General features: G+C 42.8%; 1 long non-coding RNA gene across 3 annotated transcripts; it reads left to right on the plus strand.

The window, feature by feature from the left end:
- Window positions 1-1,737: 1,737 nt before the first annotated feature.
- Window positions 1,738-14,360, plus strand: LOC309866479. Of its 3 annotated transcripts, none has more exons than XR_014312710.1 (5): window positions 1,738-2,071; window positions 3,573-3,642; window positions 8,863-8,987; window positions 12,148-12,284; window positions 13,431-13,518. It is a non-coding gene; the product is annotated as an uncharacterized lncRNA (long non-coding RNA). The 3 variants fall into 3 exon arrangements; XR_014312711.1 differs by having other exon boundaries at window positions 12,148-12,245; XR_014312709.1 differs by lacking the exons at window positions 12,148-12,284; window positions 13,431-13,518 and adding an exon at window positions 14,210-14,360.
- The last annotated feature ends 4,169 nt before the right edge of the window (window positions 14,361-18,529 follow it).

An 18,529-nucleotide genomic window follows, 5' to 3' on the forward strand; every position in this document is an offset into this window, starting at 1 on the left:
GCAAACTGGAGAATACAGCAGTCCGACTAGGGGGGAGGGTCCCCTCAGAGATGTGCAAGTCGGTGGCATGGGCATGGAGTGCCCGGGTTCACAGGGCAGCTTGTCGCTCCTATCTATCTTGAGGGTGGCTCTTCTTCTTCCACATCACGACTGGGGTGTCTCGAAGATCACGGGAGCAGGGAATCCTCTAGGTTCTTAGGAAATTTCACTCCACTTCTCCTGCTCAGTGGTCTCCTTGGTGGGCAGGGTGTTCTCCTGCGTCTCCGTTTTCTTCAGCTTGGCCTTATTGAAGCTGGCGATCTCCCCACCCCCACCCCCATCCCCACCCCCACCCCCGTCCGGCTTGAGGTCTGCCGTTTTCTTAAAGCAATCCGTGGAGTTCCACTCCGAGCCCAGCGCCTGGCGCTTCCTCTCATGGGAGCCTCTTGCTGCAGCCAGAGACCGAGAAGAGAAAATATCAAACACAGCAGTGCCTCAAAGTCCATGGGAATTCACAACTGTTAGTAAAATCTTATCGCATCAATGGAAACTGAGGTACACTATTACTCAAATTGGAGTTTAAGATCATCTCAACTGATGATAGATATGTAATAAAGCAAGTGTATTAAAAATGTCAGTGCTGGGGTGCCTGGGTGGCTCAGTCAGTTAGCATCCACCTTGGGATTTTAAAGGCTTGGGTAGTGATCTTGGGTAGTGATCTTGGATTTTAAAGGCTTGGGTAGTGATCTTGGGGTCATGAGATTGAGCCCTGTGTCAGGCTCTGCACTGGCTGGGGAGCCTGCCTAAGATTCTCTCTCCCTCTCCATCTTCCCCTCCAATCCCATGCTCTCTCTCTCTGTCTCTCTTTAAAAAAAAAAAAAAAAAAGTCAGTAGTATATTATCCTGCTAGATACACAGTTGTTCACAGTAACATTCTTCCCAGTTGGTTGTATGCTTAAAATTTCAACACAAAAAGCTGGAGGAGGAGGAGGGGATGGAGATGGAAGATGAGATGTCAAACAGCTTCTCTTTATTTTCCCCCTTCACCAAAGTACTATTTATAGTGAAATGTGGTATTCATATCTCTGAAAAATAAACTAAAAGGGAATAAGCAGGACATGATTAGAAATAATGCCTCCATTAAAATTTCCATCTTTTTCAAGTCTCAGGTTTAATTTATGCACTTAGGACCCAGGGGAAGAAAGGGTCTTGGGGTGCTCAAGTCCTTTCTAGCCTGAAGCAGGAGCACTTTGTGGATGCCCCAGGGACCTCTTCAAAAGCCTGTAACTGGAGCTCAGGAGGACCTCCTGCACCTCCAGTTGGGACTGAAACACACACTGTCCACGTGGGGAAGAAGGTAAAGGAGGAAGAAAGGAAATAATAACTTTGTAACAGTCTGCTACTGTTTTTACTTTTCTTTTTGCTAATTCAGATGTCAGTAGCTAGCTGATGTTTTATTTTAATTCTGTTCACTAAAAGAGAGAGAGAAAGGAAAGAAAATAAATAAGAAAGGAAAGAAGAGGAAAAGGAAAAGACAAAAAAAAAAAAAAAAAAAAAAGGTCCGCCTACATAACGAGCCCATCTCGGGTTTCTCCAGCCAGGGAACACAAGCAATTTGATCTCAATCGCTGCAAGCCCCTCACACATTTAACTGTGTTACCCCAACCCCGCCCCATTTCCAGGGTAACTGGTCTTTATGATTCATCCTACTGCTTTCTAAACTTGTACTCTGTCTCATGAAGACTCGGCAGTCCTGCCCTGAGGTTTCTAGGAAGGGACAGTTCTGATTCTAGAACACCACTCTTGGCCCTCTTTCTGTTGCTTGAATCCTGTAGAAATTGAAAACGAATTGTTCTCCATGTCAAAACATCCAGGGAACTGGCATGCTACCTGGCGCTTAAGGACCCGAAATCCTTATGGGAAGGGGAGGGTGGGGCCAGGAATGTGGAGGGTAGAAGACAGGATTTCCTGCAGAAATTCAGCTTGAGTCTCAAAATACCACTGGAACTAGTAACACGGCTCTTTCCCTCTTCCTCTTCCCTACCCACCAGCAGCCCACGCAGGAACAGCTCCTCAGGGATCCAGGTCTGAGGTGGGAAGGCACTTGTATTGCACAGTCAGGAGGGCTGCGGGGACCTAGCTGAGGTCTGAAGGGATGTGCCCGCTGTGTGCAGGGCAGCCCCTTCAGAAAAAAAGGGGAGACAATGACTTTACTTCTAGCCTTGAAAAAGAGTAAGGTTCCCAGCATAAGATGACATGAGTAGCCCTCAAGTATTTGGAGATCTGTTCTTCTACCGTCCATAAACAGACACACGCACACGCACATGCACACACTGGTTGTGAGTAGTTGGGTGGGATGGATTGGAGATGTGAGCAAACTCTCTGATGCCCGTTCCACAGAGAGCAGGCCCAGTTGCCTCCCTGTGAGTCTGGCGGGCCTGCGTTGGGCGGAGAGTGCAGGGGAGGGGAATGTACACTGGATCTGTGTCTGGTCTTTGCGCTTCTACCGTGACCTCTTGGGGCACGGCCCCCCCGTCATCTAAATCCAAACACCCTCCTGGAAAACCTGGGTGGAGAAGGGGTGGGCCCCACTGAGTCCAGCCTCCAGCCACTGTGGCCAGGCCCCAGGCAGGCTAGTGAAGCCTCTGGCCCCTCTAGATGAGCCTAGTCACTGGCCAAATACCACAGGCTAATCATGCAGAGAAATAAGCCAACCACTGACCCGTATACAATGGCTAATGTTTTAGTTCACTAAGTCGGGGACTAGTCTGTTATATAGATCCTGGAGCCTTGGATAAGGACCATTTTTCCAGGCACCTCGAAGCTGTGCTCAGAACTCCCATTCTGTCCCAAGAACTAGGCCTTGTTCCTTATCTGACCCCCTCACCAGGCTCTTTTCCACTGGGTGCAGACATTTTGGGGCCCCCAGAAGTACAGTCTTCATGATGCCAACCAGGTTCATTAGACAAGTTGACTCAACTCTACCCAGCAATTATAGGTACAATTACTATATGTGAAGAGAGTCACTCAAAATATTAGAGCCCCATTCTCTGCCCAGTCAGGGTATCCTGTTAGCTTTACTTTACAAGTTGCAATAACTGCTATTTTAAAAGCTTTTTAAAAAGGTTAGCTGATGAAGATAAAGCAGGAGAAAAGTTGAATATTTTCAGGGTTGGTTTTTTTTTTTTTTTTTTCATAGAATTTGAGTGGAGGGAAATAGTCAATGATGGAAAATGCATGAATAATTATGGTACTTTAATCTTTCCTTACTTTTCCTTTGAAACCATTATGTTTTCTCTTTCCCGAGTTGCAATTCCTAAAGACAGTGCTGCATTTCAGGATATAAACTCAAAAGTTTGTGATTAATATTCTCCATTAGAGCTATTTTTTTCTCTCACTTTCTCTTTTTCTTCCGCTGCTAAAATTAGCGTTCCTTGCTTGCTGGGATCCATGGTTAAGTCAGTATGTTGCTGTAGCTCTGAGTCAGATGCCAAGAACACCTTTCCAATCTGGCTCCCAGGGTGTTGGCATTGATGTGCTATGCTGGGGCATCGATATGATGTTCAGTGATGCATAGTTCTTTCTGTTCTCAGGGCTGCATTTGACTGTTTATAGAACAGCAAGAAATAGACTAATCTTCACCTGCTGACAAAGTGAATGTGGGTGAGTTGCTTCTAGATTCATGGCGGTGATGATCGTGACCAGTGATCAGCTGAGATTAGGTATGGCTTGCAAGAGGCAGGAGCTTACTGGATCCTAGATCCTCAGATGGCCTTTTCATTATATTTGTGCGTGAGGAGACTGGTTCTTAGCTGGCCAAAAGCAAGAGAGATTCAGGAATTCGATGTGTCAAAGTGACCATGCTCCACTTATCAAGAGATCTTTAATTATTTTCTGATCTTTTCACGTCCAGTTGCACTGTATTTCTTTTTTTTTTTTTTTATATAATTTTTTATTTTTTACAAACATATATTTTTATCCCCAGGGGTACAGGTCTGTGAATCACCAGGTTTACACACTTCACAGCACTCACCAAAACACATACCCTCCCCAATGTCCATAATCCCACCCCCTTCTCCCAAACCCCCTCCCCCCAGCAACCCTCAGTTTGTTTTGTGAGATTAAGAGTCACTTATGGTTTGTCTCCCTCCCAATCCCATCTTCTTTCATTTATTCTTCTTGTACCCACTTAAGCCCCCATGTTGCATCACCACTTCCTCATATCAGGGAGATCATATGATAGTTGTCTTTCTCCGCTTGACTTATTTCGCTAAGCATGATACGCTCTAGTTCCATCCATGTTGTCGCAAATGGCAAGATTTCATTTCTTTTGATGGCTGCATAGTATTCCATTGTGTATATATACCACATCTTCTTGATCCATTCATCTGTTGATGGACATCTAGGTTCTTTCCATAGTTTGGCTATTGTGGACATTGCTGCTATAAGTTGCACTGTATTTCTGAGACACATAGAGACAGGGCGGGGGAAGGGAGGGAAAAAATGAAACAAGATGGGACCAGGGAGACAAACCATTAAGAGACTCTTGATCTCAGGAAACAAACTGAGGGTTGCTGGGGGAAGGGCAGATGGGTAGGGAAAGGGTAGCTGGGTGATGGACATTGGTGAGTGCTGTGAATTATGTAAGCCTGATGATTCACAGGCCTGTGCCCTTCGGGCAAATAATACATTATATGTTAATTTTAAAAAAAAAAAAAGGTCCAAAAGAGAAAAAAATGGACATTAGTGAAAAAGAAAGAAAGGAAGAAAGAAAGAAAGAAAAAAAGTCTGACTGAGAAAGAACTGAAGGGGATTGTTAGAACTTGTGATTTCAAGTTATAGAAAAATTTGAGTGGCCACGGACTTATTATCCAAACTACAGTACTTTAAGAGTGAAAGAAGACATCACTAATAATTATTCTGGGAAAATGGGTATAAACTCAGACTGTTCTAGGCAAATGGGACACAATTTTACCTTTAAAATACCCCAACTCAAAATGACTTAAGCAGTATAACGGTCCATATATGGTGTTCCACATATGGTCCATATAACAAGAACTCCGGAAGCTGAGGGGGCTTCAACACAGCTCAACCAGTTTCTTCCAATAGCTCTCTGCTGCTTCCTGGATGGTACATTGATCCTAGGACTGGTTCTTCCTTTGGTCACAGGATGAATGTCTGTAGCAAGCAGAGCATCACGCTGCTGTTTTACATTAAGCAACAGGGAAACCGATTCTGTCCCAGCCTTCTCAGCAAGACTTTTAAAGTTTAGACGTCTATGTCACAAGCCCACCACTATGTAAATTACATGGCCAAGGAAATGAAAGGCCTTGACTGGTTTCAACCAACAAGGGCCCACTGTTAGAGCTGTGAGTGGGGTCAGTTTCTCGCAAGTACCAGGACAATTTGGGGATGAGTGACTTTTTTTTTTTTTTTCATTAGAACCTGAATAATATTAAGAAATGAGAGGGGGATGAATACTCAGTAGATAACCAGCAAACGCCTGCTCTATTAGAAACAAACCTGAAATGTAATGAAGTAACTTGTTTTACGCTGTGGTTGTTAGGAAGAAAACTTCCGAGGTGTAAATCCCTGTTTTACCACTTATTAGCCATGTGAATTTGGACAAGTTTTTTAACTTCAATCTCATTTCCCCAACTTGGAAAATGAGACAATAGTATTCTCTGGCCTTATATGATGGTTATGGTATGAAATAAGATAATATATGCAAAGTGCTTGTGACCTTGTCTGGCTCCTAGTAAATGCTTCATAAATATGAGTTTCTACTGTAATGGTCAGTTAATTGACTCTTGAGGGGAAGTTCATGGGAATGTGTAAAGAAATGTTAAGGTGTCAACAGTAGAGAAATCCATTTTCTTGGTTGAGGGGAATAACAAAGGCAAAAATAAGAGCCGAAGGATGGAGTGGGGTGAGGGCTGCCTGGAGGGGAGAATGGCCACAAACGAGCAGATGAGTCAAGTTGGGTTTGAGAAAATTTTAAATGGTTCCTGTCCAAGGTGAGTCTGTCATTCTTAAACATTACAAGACTCTCTGAGGAGCCTTTTCCAATGTTTCATGGTCAAGAAATTCTCCCTTACATTCAAGGTAAATCCCTCCAGTTGTCACATTAGCCCGTTTTATGTCTTCACACAGGATAAAACATGGGTAAAGATTTAACCAATTTGGAGAGCGAGGATGGAACTTTAGAGACGTTGCAAAGGAAAAGTGACAAGCCTTACTGACATCTATTTCTCAGTGACGGGGAGAAACGGTAGTGTCAGATGCAGGCTTGTGATAGCGAGCATGAAAGATGAGAGAGACAATGGTGTCTCTGACACAGAGGGAGAGGGGGAGGTTGGTCTGCCTGATAAGGAGTGAGATTTATAAATATAAGGTAGTGGTACCCCCAGAGTTTTGATAGTAAAGTCAAAATGGTGCCAGAATAATAAAGAAGACATATCCTCTTCCTCTGTGTCCTCTCCTGGATATGCAGGCCATTAAAAAGAGAGGAAAGGGGAAAATGTTGCAAACACTGAGAACTTTCAGCCATCTGTACACACATTCTGGCAAGGTTTACTCATGAGAAAAATATAAAAAAACAGATATTATCAAGTCCTAGTTTTTGGTGTGAGTGAGTGAGTGTGTGTGTGTGTGTGTGTGTGTGTGCATGTGTGTGTTGGGGGGTGCTGTTCTGGTGGTGTAGAGATGATGGTTGGGTTTTCTTTCTTCCCAGAGACTGTTGTAGCAAAAGTGGTACTTTCTAGCACCACTTATCAATCCAGTGAGCCTTCTGCATTGTAAATGCAGTCTGAAGCATTCTCAGGAGCTGCATGTATGCAGTCATCATAGTTTTTGTTTTCTTGTATTTCCCTATGGATTTTCTGGGACACCAGTCTCCTGTGTTTAAAAAGAAGTTCTATTTTCTTCTGACTGGTTTCAACAAAAGACAAACTGGATTATCCAAAATTTGGTTGCTTACTATATATAGCTGCATTAACTTATATAACTGCATTAAATGTACCTTCCCCCAAATTAAATTTATTTTCATTACAAAAAGTTATCTATGGTTTTATAAGTACTTCATTTAACTTGCTATGCACATAGCATCTGGTAATAATTCTGCATCAAAAATAATGAAGAATAGGGGTCTTCTCCTGAAATTTGTACATTGATTTGGAAAAAGAAATATCTAGTATCACTGGTAGAAAATTGAAATCCTAAAGAGGATTGTATGCCATGAAAAAGAAAGAATATTAAAAGAATATTTTTTCTTCTGTTTTCCTTTCCCAGCATACTTGTGTCACAAATTATGGATTTTTTTATACAACTCTCTTATCTCCATTATCAAACTGATTTCAAGTAACACGCTTTTTTTTTTTTTTTAACAAATAGTAGTTGTTCAAAAAGGGATTGCAAGAGAATGAATGAATCTCTTACACTTGAGAAAATAATTCAGGGTTCTGAATTTGTCCATGAGTTGCATTGAAATATTCTGTGTCTTGATTCAAATTTATGGGTACAATAAACTTGCATTTTATATTTTAAAATCATCTGACCCAATTTATTAATATGTTTAAGAATTTAATTCTTGCTTAACCACTTGACCTACCACTGTCCACGAGTCGCAATTACTTAACAACTTAAACTGACACTTAATAAGTATGTAAATGGAAAGCACCCTAACGTAATACAGGTATCTTCCTAAGTGCCAATTATATGCCTCAACATCCCCTTCAATTTGAATGTGTTAGTAAGAATCTAATTACACTGGTTTATAGCTGATGGAATTACAGAAGGAGAAGATTTCTATCCTACATACTTACAGACCTCAATAACTGTTCCTTTGCAATCTGTTGCTATTCAATTACCAAGTAATAACTGTCTTAATGAATCTAATTGAAATGCTTATTTCAGACTCCTATCACCAAAAAAAAAAAAAAAAAAGCACTTAGCGTGATTCCACTGGATGGGGCCTGACTTGTTTATCCAGAAAGAAGTAACTTCACTGGAAAGAGGTTCACATTTGTGACAGTTTTTGCAGAGTTTCAAGGACATTCCCTTCTCCATCATCCATTTATCATAAAAGCGAAGCCCCCTGACAAAACTCTGCTGTCTAAATCCATACCTGTAAGAATGATCACATAGTCCCTGGGCCTGCATTTTCCCCTCCCAATGAGAAGCTTTGGTTTAGCTTTCCTCAATGAAGACAGAATAATAATAAAACTCAAAATACCAATAGCTAATATAGAGAGGGTACTTCTGGTGCCAATTCTGTCTAAATACTTTACATATAGAAACTCATTTAATCTCCATGATCTCCCTAAGAGGGATATGCACAATTATCATACCCATTTAACAAATGAAGAAACTGAAGATAGTTTACGTTATGGAGAAGAGCAAGTTTGTGCAGCATAGAGGCTAATTAATGGCAGAGATCATGGAGCAACCCAGGTCCCTTGGCTTCAGCATCTGGAACTCAAAAAGGGGACACTTAAAACACGTGAGAACTTGGTTGATACAAGGTCTTGTTACTTAGGAAATTGAGGGTTGGAACTCATACCGCAAAGACAGAACAACAAAACAGTTGTCAAACCAAAACAACAAAACCCTTTGAGTTAGATGTTCTATGTAACACTCTCTGCCCCTCCCTATGTCATTTTGTAACTTTTGTTTCCATGGGCAACGGTTAAACTCATTCATTTCAAGATGATGGCAGAATTTGATTGAATGAATGTATATGAGGACAACCCAAAACATACCACTGTGTTTGTTTTCTTAAAGAAATGGAAATTTTATCTGCCATAAGCGAGATTGACTCAGGGACCTGCGGATCCCCAACAATTCACAATATTTATGCAGGTTTTGTCCAACTGCTCCACGTAGGTTCAACTGCCTTTAGAGAACCAGGAGAGCCCGGGAGCTGCTGACACAGATGGATAAGCCCAGAGACTCACTGAAAGTCAGGTTAGACTCAGCCGGCGGAGATGGGCAGATGCCATGGTCTAGCGGTAAGACCTATACTATACGGATTTTCTTCTCCAAAAATGATGATGGGCCAGGTAACAGCTCAGTGATGGCAGGGGTTGCTGGAGCACAGTTGGTCTCTGGCGTTTACAACGATTTTAGATATACAAAAAGACCTATCTGACGAGAATAAAACCAAAGCTTTGTATACATTACCTAGGTTTGCTGAGGTATCATCTTGTGACTTACAAGCATCTGGTTTTTATTTGTAACTAGTGGTTCCTCTCAGCAGTGCCTGGCGTCCTTGCCCCAGGAAAGCCAGAGTCCCTCAGGCCTGTCTCTGTCCCTCCTCGTCATTTTATGGGGCACTCTTCTCATTCTAAGCTGTCATGTTTTTTTCCAGACATCATGCTGGTTCATGCCAACTCCAGGGGGGCTTTCGGGTTCCTTTGGAATTCACTCAGGAACAGTTTTTAAGGAGCAACGGTCCTGGTATCTACCCAGTTAACAGTATCAAAACAGAGACTTCCTTTCTATGGGAAGAAAAAACAAACAAACAAACAAACAAACATGATGGGAGTAAGTTATTTATCCTCTTGAGGAAGCCCTGAATTCCTCCAGGCAGGCAGCCAACCGAATCGTTTTTGAGTTCCATTTACATGCCATGGCACTGTACTGGGTTCCCTGGCTTAGGATTTATAGCCTGGAGAACAGCAGTTTATAGTTTCGAGGCAGCTCCCAGGAATGTCCTTACAATGATGTCCCTGGGAAATGTGCAGGGGGAGCAGGGAACAGAGTGTTACCCAGTGGACTGGGGAGACCCAGGCCCTGAGACCTTGACCTAGCCTGACTAAGAGGTGTCCCCGAAAGTTCTTGGTCTCATCGTGAGAAAGAATTCAAGGACAGACACAACACAGAGGATGAGCAGTACAGACAGGAAGCATTATTAAAGCAAAAGTACACCCTCACGATGTGGGAGCAGGCAAGCTGGAGAGAGAGAGCTGATGCCTGGGTTTGGGTTTCTGCCATTCATTGACAGCTGTTAACAAGGCGGGTGGAATAGTCCTTACCTGAGGCAGGGATTTCTTAGAAGCAAGTCTTCCTGCTCTTTCTTCCTTTTTTGGTCAGGGGTTTACGGCCTACTTTGTCAGCCATCTTGTGTTTGTGCGTGGTTTGATCTGGCTTCTTGCGGCTTTATTTTGGAGGGCTGCCAGGACAGGCCTCTGACTTTCCCGATAGCAGGCCACGACTTCCTCCCTGCTGGCCTCCGGGCATCCTGTGAGAACCCAACTTTGAAGGGCCTCTAACAACAGGATGGAGAAATGAGAGTTTTACTTAATCCTGTCCTTCCTACACAGAAAAAGCCCAGAACAAAAGTTTACGCAGACGTCCAGCAGGCAGGGCCAGTTCTATGCACAGAAACTGGTTTATGGAACAAAATTCAAAAATTGTCAAGAATTTTTCTAAGTCCAAAATTGATGTGGGGTCCGGTGGGTGGTGATGACTACTTATGGGTACAGAAAGATCATACGGATTTGAAATACTTACATTCAAATTTTTAAAATATTTTAAATGTGAATCTGCATAGAAGTATACTCTAATCAAAGCAGTAAATTTAGTAGAGCATGTGGCAATTCTTTTCCGCAAGGGAACAGATTGTATAGTATTTACAGAACATGCACTATATACTCACTCTATTCTCAATTGATTTTTTTCTTTAAGGTATTGGATTGTTTGGCTTTGAACTTTGACAAGGGTTATTTATTTATTAAATTGGGACTATTTTTACTTCGTTGTTGCTTGAAGGTACAATATCCACAGTCTTTGAAGTGTTTGTGCACTACCCCACCTCCTGCTCCCCCACCCCCGCCTCTCTCTCACCTCTTGCTTTTTCTTGGTCGGCTCTTTGATTTTTCTCTTAAAGTATCCAAATCAACTTGAGACTCCCTATTTCGGGCCTACAGAGTTGATGTGGGTAGAGTTGAATGATTTAAACTCTAGGTTTGGAGATCTTGATGCAAATGGAAAGGATATAATCCAAGGCTACCCCTAGTATAAAGGGAGGTTTACAGCATTGAGGAGGAGATTTCACTTCATTCATTCGACACAGTATCAAGTATGTTCCGGAGGGTAAGACCCTGACTGAAATGAAGTCTTGTCTCTGCAGAGGTGCACATTATGATGGATAAAGTAAGTAGATAATATACCAACAAATAAGAGAATATCTGATGGTGTTATAAAAAGGATAAAAAGTAAAGGTAGAGCTCAGGAGGAAGGGGTGATTTCGAGTAATAAGGACTCCTGTGAGAAGACTACATTTGAATTGAGACCTCACAAACTATTTAACTTTAGATCAGTCTTAAATTAACCTTATTGAGGGGCGCCTGGGTGGCTCAGTGGGTTAAAGCCTCTGCCTTCGGCTCAGGTCATGATCCTGGGATCCTGGGATCGAGCCCCGCATCAGGCTCTCTGCTCTGTGGGGAGCTTGCTTCCTCCTCTCTCTCTCTGCCTGCTTCTCTGCCTACTTGTGATCTCTCTCTGTCAAATAAATAAAATTAAAAAAAAATTAACCTTATTGAGTCTCTGCAGGGTAAAATTAGGTTGAAAGTACCCAATTCTTAGTTTATCATAAGGACAAAGGAAAGGAAAAAAAAAAAAAAATATATATATATATATATATAAAGTAGTCCCACAAAGAGTTAATTTCTGTCATTGACAAAATACTGTATCAGTAAGGGTTCGAGCAAGAAAATCACAACACACGCATATTAGGATCATTTGAGTACAGTTTCACAGGGGGAGAACTTACAAAACTGTGGATGGGGTGTAGGGAAATGAGAAGGGAAAAATGCAGTATCTGGGGTCTAGTGAGAGCAGACGTGAGTATCAGCTCTGGATCCACAGGAGAGAACAGAGTGCTGTTAGGCACTTAGAGGCAGAGAGAGCTGTGACTGAGCTAAGTAAGACCTTCAGTTTCGTGGCCTTGAGAAGTTGGAGGGTCTAAGTAGCCTAGTTAGGCTAGGCGTTGTTGGGGATTACAAAGGTATGCTAGCTACTGGAGTCTGCCAACGACAGGCTTACAGACAAGAATGGGGAATGACATGTACGTCAGATCTGATTGCGACGTAGACTATACTGAGGGCCCTCGAAGGAGTTAATAGAAAACCAAGGAATCTCAGAGGATCAACTGTTTCCACCCAACAGATTAGAGGAAGAGCCGGAGAAGAGGTGACACTGTTTTTCCTGGACCTTAAAGCAAAGACAGGATTCACACATGCAGCAGTGGTGGGAAAATGCTACAGGTGCAGAAAATGGGAAGTGGAGTTTGACTGGAGCCTCTGGTACAGGAAAGAGATTTCAGTTTATCATTTCTATGAATCTGTCTAGGCTGCCCTTCTCCTTTCCTCTTTCAACCTGTACCTTCTTACTCTTTCATGGACTTTCTCATTTTTCTTAACCCGTTGGTGCCCTCTTTTATGAGAGGAGGCTTCAGGTGAATGGGACTGTTGTGGGGCTCTGAGGAGTGTCACACGGCACACTGTGCCTAGATCTCCGAAGCTCGCGCTCAGTCCTCGTAGGGACTGGACGTCACCTGACAGGAGGGGGAATGACGGGGAAAAGAAACAAAATGACCCCAGAACAAGGGCTATTTATTTGTCTCTTCAACCCAATTCTCCTGCTTCTCTCCCCATTTTCCTAGAACTGGAAACAGAAAACATGGAGAAATAAATGGGAAATAGATTTGAGAGAATATGAGCTTGTCCTTTGTCCTCAGTCTGCCACTACCCCTTTCACAGCCCCACCTATGTGGACAAGTGAGCTGGTCCTCGAGTCAGGAACTTTCTCATGGGTCACAGAACATCAGCGCTTTCTAACATGCTCTCCAGCCACCCAGACTAGATGCTGCTTCTCTCACAGGACAGCGTGCTTAAAGAAAGATGGAGAGACTATTCTACACCTACCTTTGCATGCTTTCCTACACCTACCTTTGCATGCTTTCTTCGTCTTCCCTTTCTTTTTTTTTTTTTTAAAGATTTTTATTTATTTATTTGACAGAGAGAAATCACAAGTAGATGGAGAGGCAGGCAGAGAGAGAGGAAGGGAAGCAGGCTCCCTGCTGAGCAGAGAGCCCGATTCGAGGCTCGATCCCAGGACCCTGAGATCATGACCTGAGCCGAAGGCAGCGGCTTAACCCACTAAGCCACCCAGGCGCCCCATTCATCTTCCCTTTCTTCTTCTTCTTCTTCCTTTTTTTTTTTTTTTTTAAACTGGAAGTGGGAGTTATTTCTTCATTCACCGTGGTAGCCCCATTAGAGTAGAAAGTTCAAACTCAGTGCCTTCCCACTGGTTTCTCTAGGTGCTTTCACAATGCTCACTGAATGTACATTGAATGCATGAATGTTTGTAAAAGGGTACCAATGTTGAAGAGCCATCATAATTACCCCACTGTGCCCACTTTAATTGCTGTTTATTCTCTTTCCCTCCAGTGAGCCTTGCCCAGACTGGGGAGAGAAACAATACTTTGTTCATCTTCGAATCTCTATGAACTGGAAGACTATCTATGCTTCGTAATAGTTCCTCAATGTATACTTGTTTGAATGAATGAATAGCTAAATTAATGAATGAACAATCCCTAAATCTAAGCATGATTTAGGGAAATGATGGGACATAATAAGGTCCCATTCTTTTTTTTTTTTTTAAAGATTTTATTTATTTATTTGTCAGAGAGAGAGGAGCGAGAGCGAGCACAGGCAGACAGAGTGGCAGGCAGAGGCAGAGGGAGAAGCAGGCTCCCTGTGGAGCAAGGAGCCTGATGTGGGACTCGATCCCAGGACACTGGGATCATGACCTGAGCCGAAGGCAGCTGCTTAACCAACTGAGCCACCCAGGCGTCCCTAAGGTCCCATTCTTGAGGCCATTTTGGCAAAGGCTTTGTAAGCAAGACTGAGGAGGTGGGGCTTTATTGCTTGGTCTTGTTGCTCTAGGGAATGGCTGAAGATTTTGAAGGAGTGAGAGAATGATATAGTGACGAAGCCTATTGAGAAAGATCATTCTGATGGTTATGTAACATCGAAGTCACTGTTGATCTCGAAGTGTTTCAATGGAGGCTTCAGGGAACAAAGGGCTTTTTATTTAAACACAGATGTGGCTGCCTTAAATCTATTGTCTATTAATGGAAATAAATACACTTTATTCGCCTTATGTGGTTGGAGAGTGTTAGTGAAACTAGTATGAACTAAATGTGTGCAATTATTTATCATTTCAGAAAAATATGAAGTCCCAAGGAGCTCCTAGACCTTAATGGCAATCAAGACTGTCCTCAAACGAAGGGAGGGAAATGCTCCTTTTCTCACCTTGAACATCCCTCTGGGAACGAGGATTCTTTGATTCCTGTGGTCCTTCAGGGTGCTGGACATCAAGTTGAGTGATGTAGTCGATCTAAGATGTGAAAGGTTAGATTCGTAGGAGCAGATTGTTTTGTTTCTGTCACCTGAGTAGTTTGCCCCTGATGGTCACACCTTAGCATAGTTTTGGTCCGTCACATGGGATTTTCTCAGGGTAACCTGAAGTGTTTGGGGCTATAGTTGAGAACAGCTCAGATCCATCTAGTTGTGCTTTTTCATACCTCTAAAACCATACCGAACACTTTTTTGTTAACATCATAAATATTGATTACTCACTATGACATATTATATATGGCTATAAAGTTTTTACTGCTCCTTCCATAAAGTAGTGGAGTCTGTTTCTCCCACTCCCTGAATCTGGATGGGCCTTATGACTTGCTTTGACCAAAATCAAGTGGCAGATGTGATTCTGTGTGATTTCCAGGCCTCTGCTTAAAGAGACCTTCGAGCTACTGTCCCTCTCTTGGACCTCTGCACCTTGAAGCAAGCTCGGACTAGCCTCTCTGAAGATGAGAGAGAAAAACAGAGAAAGACCATGTAATAGTAGAGGTCCGGCCATTTCAGACATCTTATCTGAGGCCCAAGATGGGTGGGGGTCATCCAGGACGAGCCCGGCCTCAAAGTCAGCTCTCCCGACTGACTGCAAACACACCAGTAAGCCCAGCTCACCCCATGTGGAGCAGAGGTGAGCCGTCCTAACTGAGGCCAACTGGTTATTGTTGTCAGCTAGTAAATTTGGGGGTATTGTGGTAGCAGAATTCTAAAGATGCCCTCCTACCAAGATTCCCATTCTCTTGTTATTCAATCAAACACCAAAGTAGGGACTGCTGTGAATGGAGTTTTCAAATATAATTAAAGCCCCAAGTCAGCTGACCTTGTGATTCGGCCTTGACATGATGATTTAAAATGCTGAAACGAGCACTTTAAAAATCAGTCAGATTTTCTCCGGCTTGTAGAGAAGGGTACATCATAAAGATCCAAAGAATGAGAAGGAGTTGTTGAACGCTTGCCGAGTCACAGCTGGAAGGGGCCATGAGACAAGGGATATGGGAGCCTCTGGAAGCTCAGAGCAGAGCCTCGGCTGACAGCTAGTGAGGAGGCTGGGACCTCAGTCATACAACCACAAGAACTGGAATTCTACAAAGAGCCTGGAAGAGTTGAAAGCAGATTCTGGCCCAGAACCCCCACGTAAGAGCCTCGTTTAGCCATGACCTTGATTTCACCCTTCTGAGACTCTGAGCCGAGAACCCAGGCCAGCCTGCCTACGTTCTTGCTGACCTACAGAACCAGGTGCTAATAAGTCTCCATGTGTGTGCTAATTTGTTATGCAACGACAGAAAGTTTATACAAGTAGTTTATTTCGTAGTCCTAGATAACAAATACACACACTAACATTTTCAAAACACATGGAAAGACACAGCACAGAGTACGGGATTTCAGTTCTGGCTGCACAATCGAAGTCTTGTGGAGAGCACTTTAAAAATACCAACGCGTGGGCCCACCCCAGAGATGCTGATTTAATTGATTTAATTGTTCTGGGATGTGGCCCAGGCATTGGTATTTTTGAAAAGCTCCCCAGGTGATTCTGATATCCAGCTAGAATTGAAAACCACTAATATAGAACAAAATATATATGGACAGATAGATGAGAGAGAGGGGGTGATTTCTAGCCCCGCAACCACCATCCCTTAAAAGGATGCTGGGGACTAATCTTCTGTTACCTAGTTCCAACATGTGGGTTTCTTCTTCACACCCAGCAACTCAGGGACACTGGCAGGCTAACCTATAATTCGGCTCAATTCTGACATGACTTACTGGAAGGTCCTGTCAGATTCCATAGGTGAAGGATTCAGTCCTACAAGACTGCTCCGCATCCCGCCACTTCAGATGCCAGTTACTAGTTCAGTCAGTCTGTGCTTCTGACTAATTCTGGCTGACCGGCTATAGATTGGAGATTCCAACAACCCCCCTCCTTGAATTCCATTAATTTGCTAGAGTGGCTTACAGAACTCAGGGAAACATTTTACTTACTAGGTTATGGGTTTATTATAAAAGGGTTTAACTCAGGAACTGATGAGAGAGATGCACAGGACAAGGTATGGGAAAGGGTGTGGGATTCCCACCCTTCTCCAGACACGCCACACTCGGCACCACCATGTGTTCACCAACCCGGAGGTCTCTGAACCCCATCCTTTTAGGTTTTTATGGAGGCTTCATTACATAGGTGCAGTTGATTAAATAATCAACCACTGACAATCAATTCAACTTTTAGCCCCTCTCCCCTACCTGGTAATGGGGCGGGGGGCAGGTGGGGAGTGGCAGGATGGAAAGATCTAACTCTCTTATCATGGTTGACTCCACTGGAAACCAGTCCCCATCCTTAGATTACCTAACGGTTTTCCTCAAGCTGCCCCATTAGTATATATATATATATATATACACACACACACACACCTTTATCTTTCTCATCACTGGAAATGCCAAGGGTTATAGGAGTTCTGTGCAAAAGCTGGATGACCACATCTATATTTCTTATTATAAATCACAGTATCACAATGGCTCTATCACTTACAGGACTTTCAGCTGGAAGAAACAATATTAGAGCAGCAATGGGAGAGCAAGAACATTAATTTCTCCCTTAGTAGCAAATCCAGATCTGGGGGGCTTTAAAGTTGGCTAGTTCAGGAGCTCTGTGCAGCCATCAAGGGCTTTCCATCTCTTTGGTCGGCCATCTTCAGCATGTGGGCTTTCTCCTACTTGGCCTTCATTGTACCAAGATGGCGGTTGCTGATCCATAGACCGTATGTTATGCCAGCATCCAAAGGACTGGAGTCATTCCTTGTGTACTTTCTATTAGGGAAGGAAGCTTTCCCCAAAGCCATCCCGTACTTTCACTTAGGTTCAACTGGACAGAAATGGGTTCATATACTCATATTTTCACTGTAAGAACAGAGAAGATGCATTTTCAGCCTCTATATGGGAAGGTGGGTGGGCTCTCCCAGCATGTTCGGAGCAGGGGAAGGTGGGTGGATGGTGACTGGGTAGACTAACAATCATGTCAATTCTTATGCTCACATAAAAATACTTACTTATGTTTACATTTAGACATACACCCATGAATGAGATTATATCCTAGATGTCCTTTTTGCTGTGGTCGTGCTCCCTCTCACATTGCCTTATTTTTATCATATGTTTGACTCATTACATTTTCCCCCAGTAACAAATATTCCCACCTGGTGTTTATCCTATTTACAATTTTTTTTGTGCTTATATGAAGTATAAAAAGTGCATATACTTATATGACAGAAGTGGGGGGGTGTGATTCATTTAACAAAATAGGATCACATAGCATATTATGGCAATGCTTTCAAGTCAGGTACGTACAATCACTTAGGTGTCTTGCTCACTGATCTCTAAATATTACCCATTAGTGCCAGCTTTTCCCCATTTTTCCCTCTGATTCAACTCTCCACTTCCTTCAACTTTTACCAAAGAGCCCAATTTAGATTGAGTACAGAATTCTCTAGCCTAACTCATACTTTGTTGTTGGGGATGTCAGAGCAACAGAATTATGAAGCTGAATGTTCTCTAAGTACTTCTTTAGTTTTAACTGGCCATTGTTAACTAACTTTAACTAGCTGCTCACAGGCAGAGAAGTTTTCTGGGTCTCCTGTCACTAATTTTGTCCTCCTAAGCTTCTGGAAGCTGTATTATCTCCTGGGGGAATATAAGACTTTGGGATAATGTTTTGCATTTCCAAACATGCCACAGTTTCCCATGACTTTTGCTACCCAAATGGTCGAAGTTTCCTATTGCAGGCTGGAGAGGAATTCATTCTTCTCAGACTCCCTTCCTTCTCTTTCCATGTTTATTCCAACAGAAGGTTCTTCACAAAGCTCTAAAATTCAACTGTTCTGCCAAGAATTTCTGTTTTGTTTTATTGTTTATTTTTAGGAGCTACAGTTTTTCTGTTATTTTTTAGTTAGATGTGAACAAAACCAAACAGTTGTTAGACAAATTTATATAGGGGTTATGTTATAGATTTCTGTCAAACATAGTTAGCCTGAATCTTTTATGCGTTTCTTCTAAACAACTCCCTCCGTATACTGGTGTCTGAGGAGAGAAGAAGCAAAAGACCTGATCACTGGAAAAGACATAAAACCATTCAAAAAGGATTACAG

This window comes from Mustela nivalis (assembly GCF_964662115.1).
Source record: "Mustela nivalis genome assembly, chromosome: 6".
NCBI classification, from domain to species: Eukaryota; Metazoa; Chordata; class Mammalia; order Carnivora; family Mustelidae; genus Mustela; species Mustela nivalis.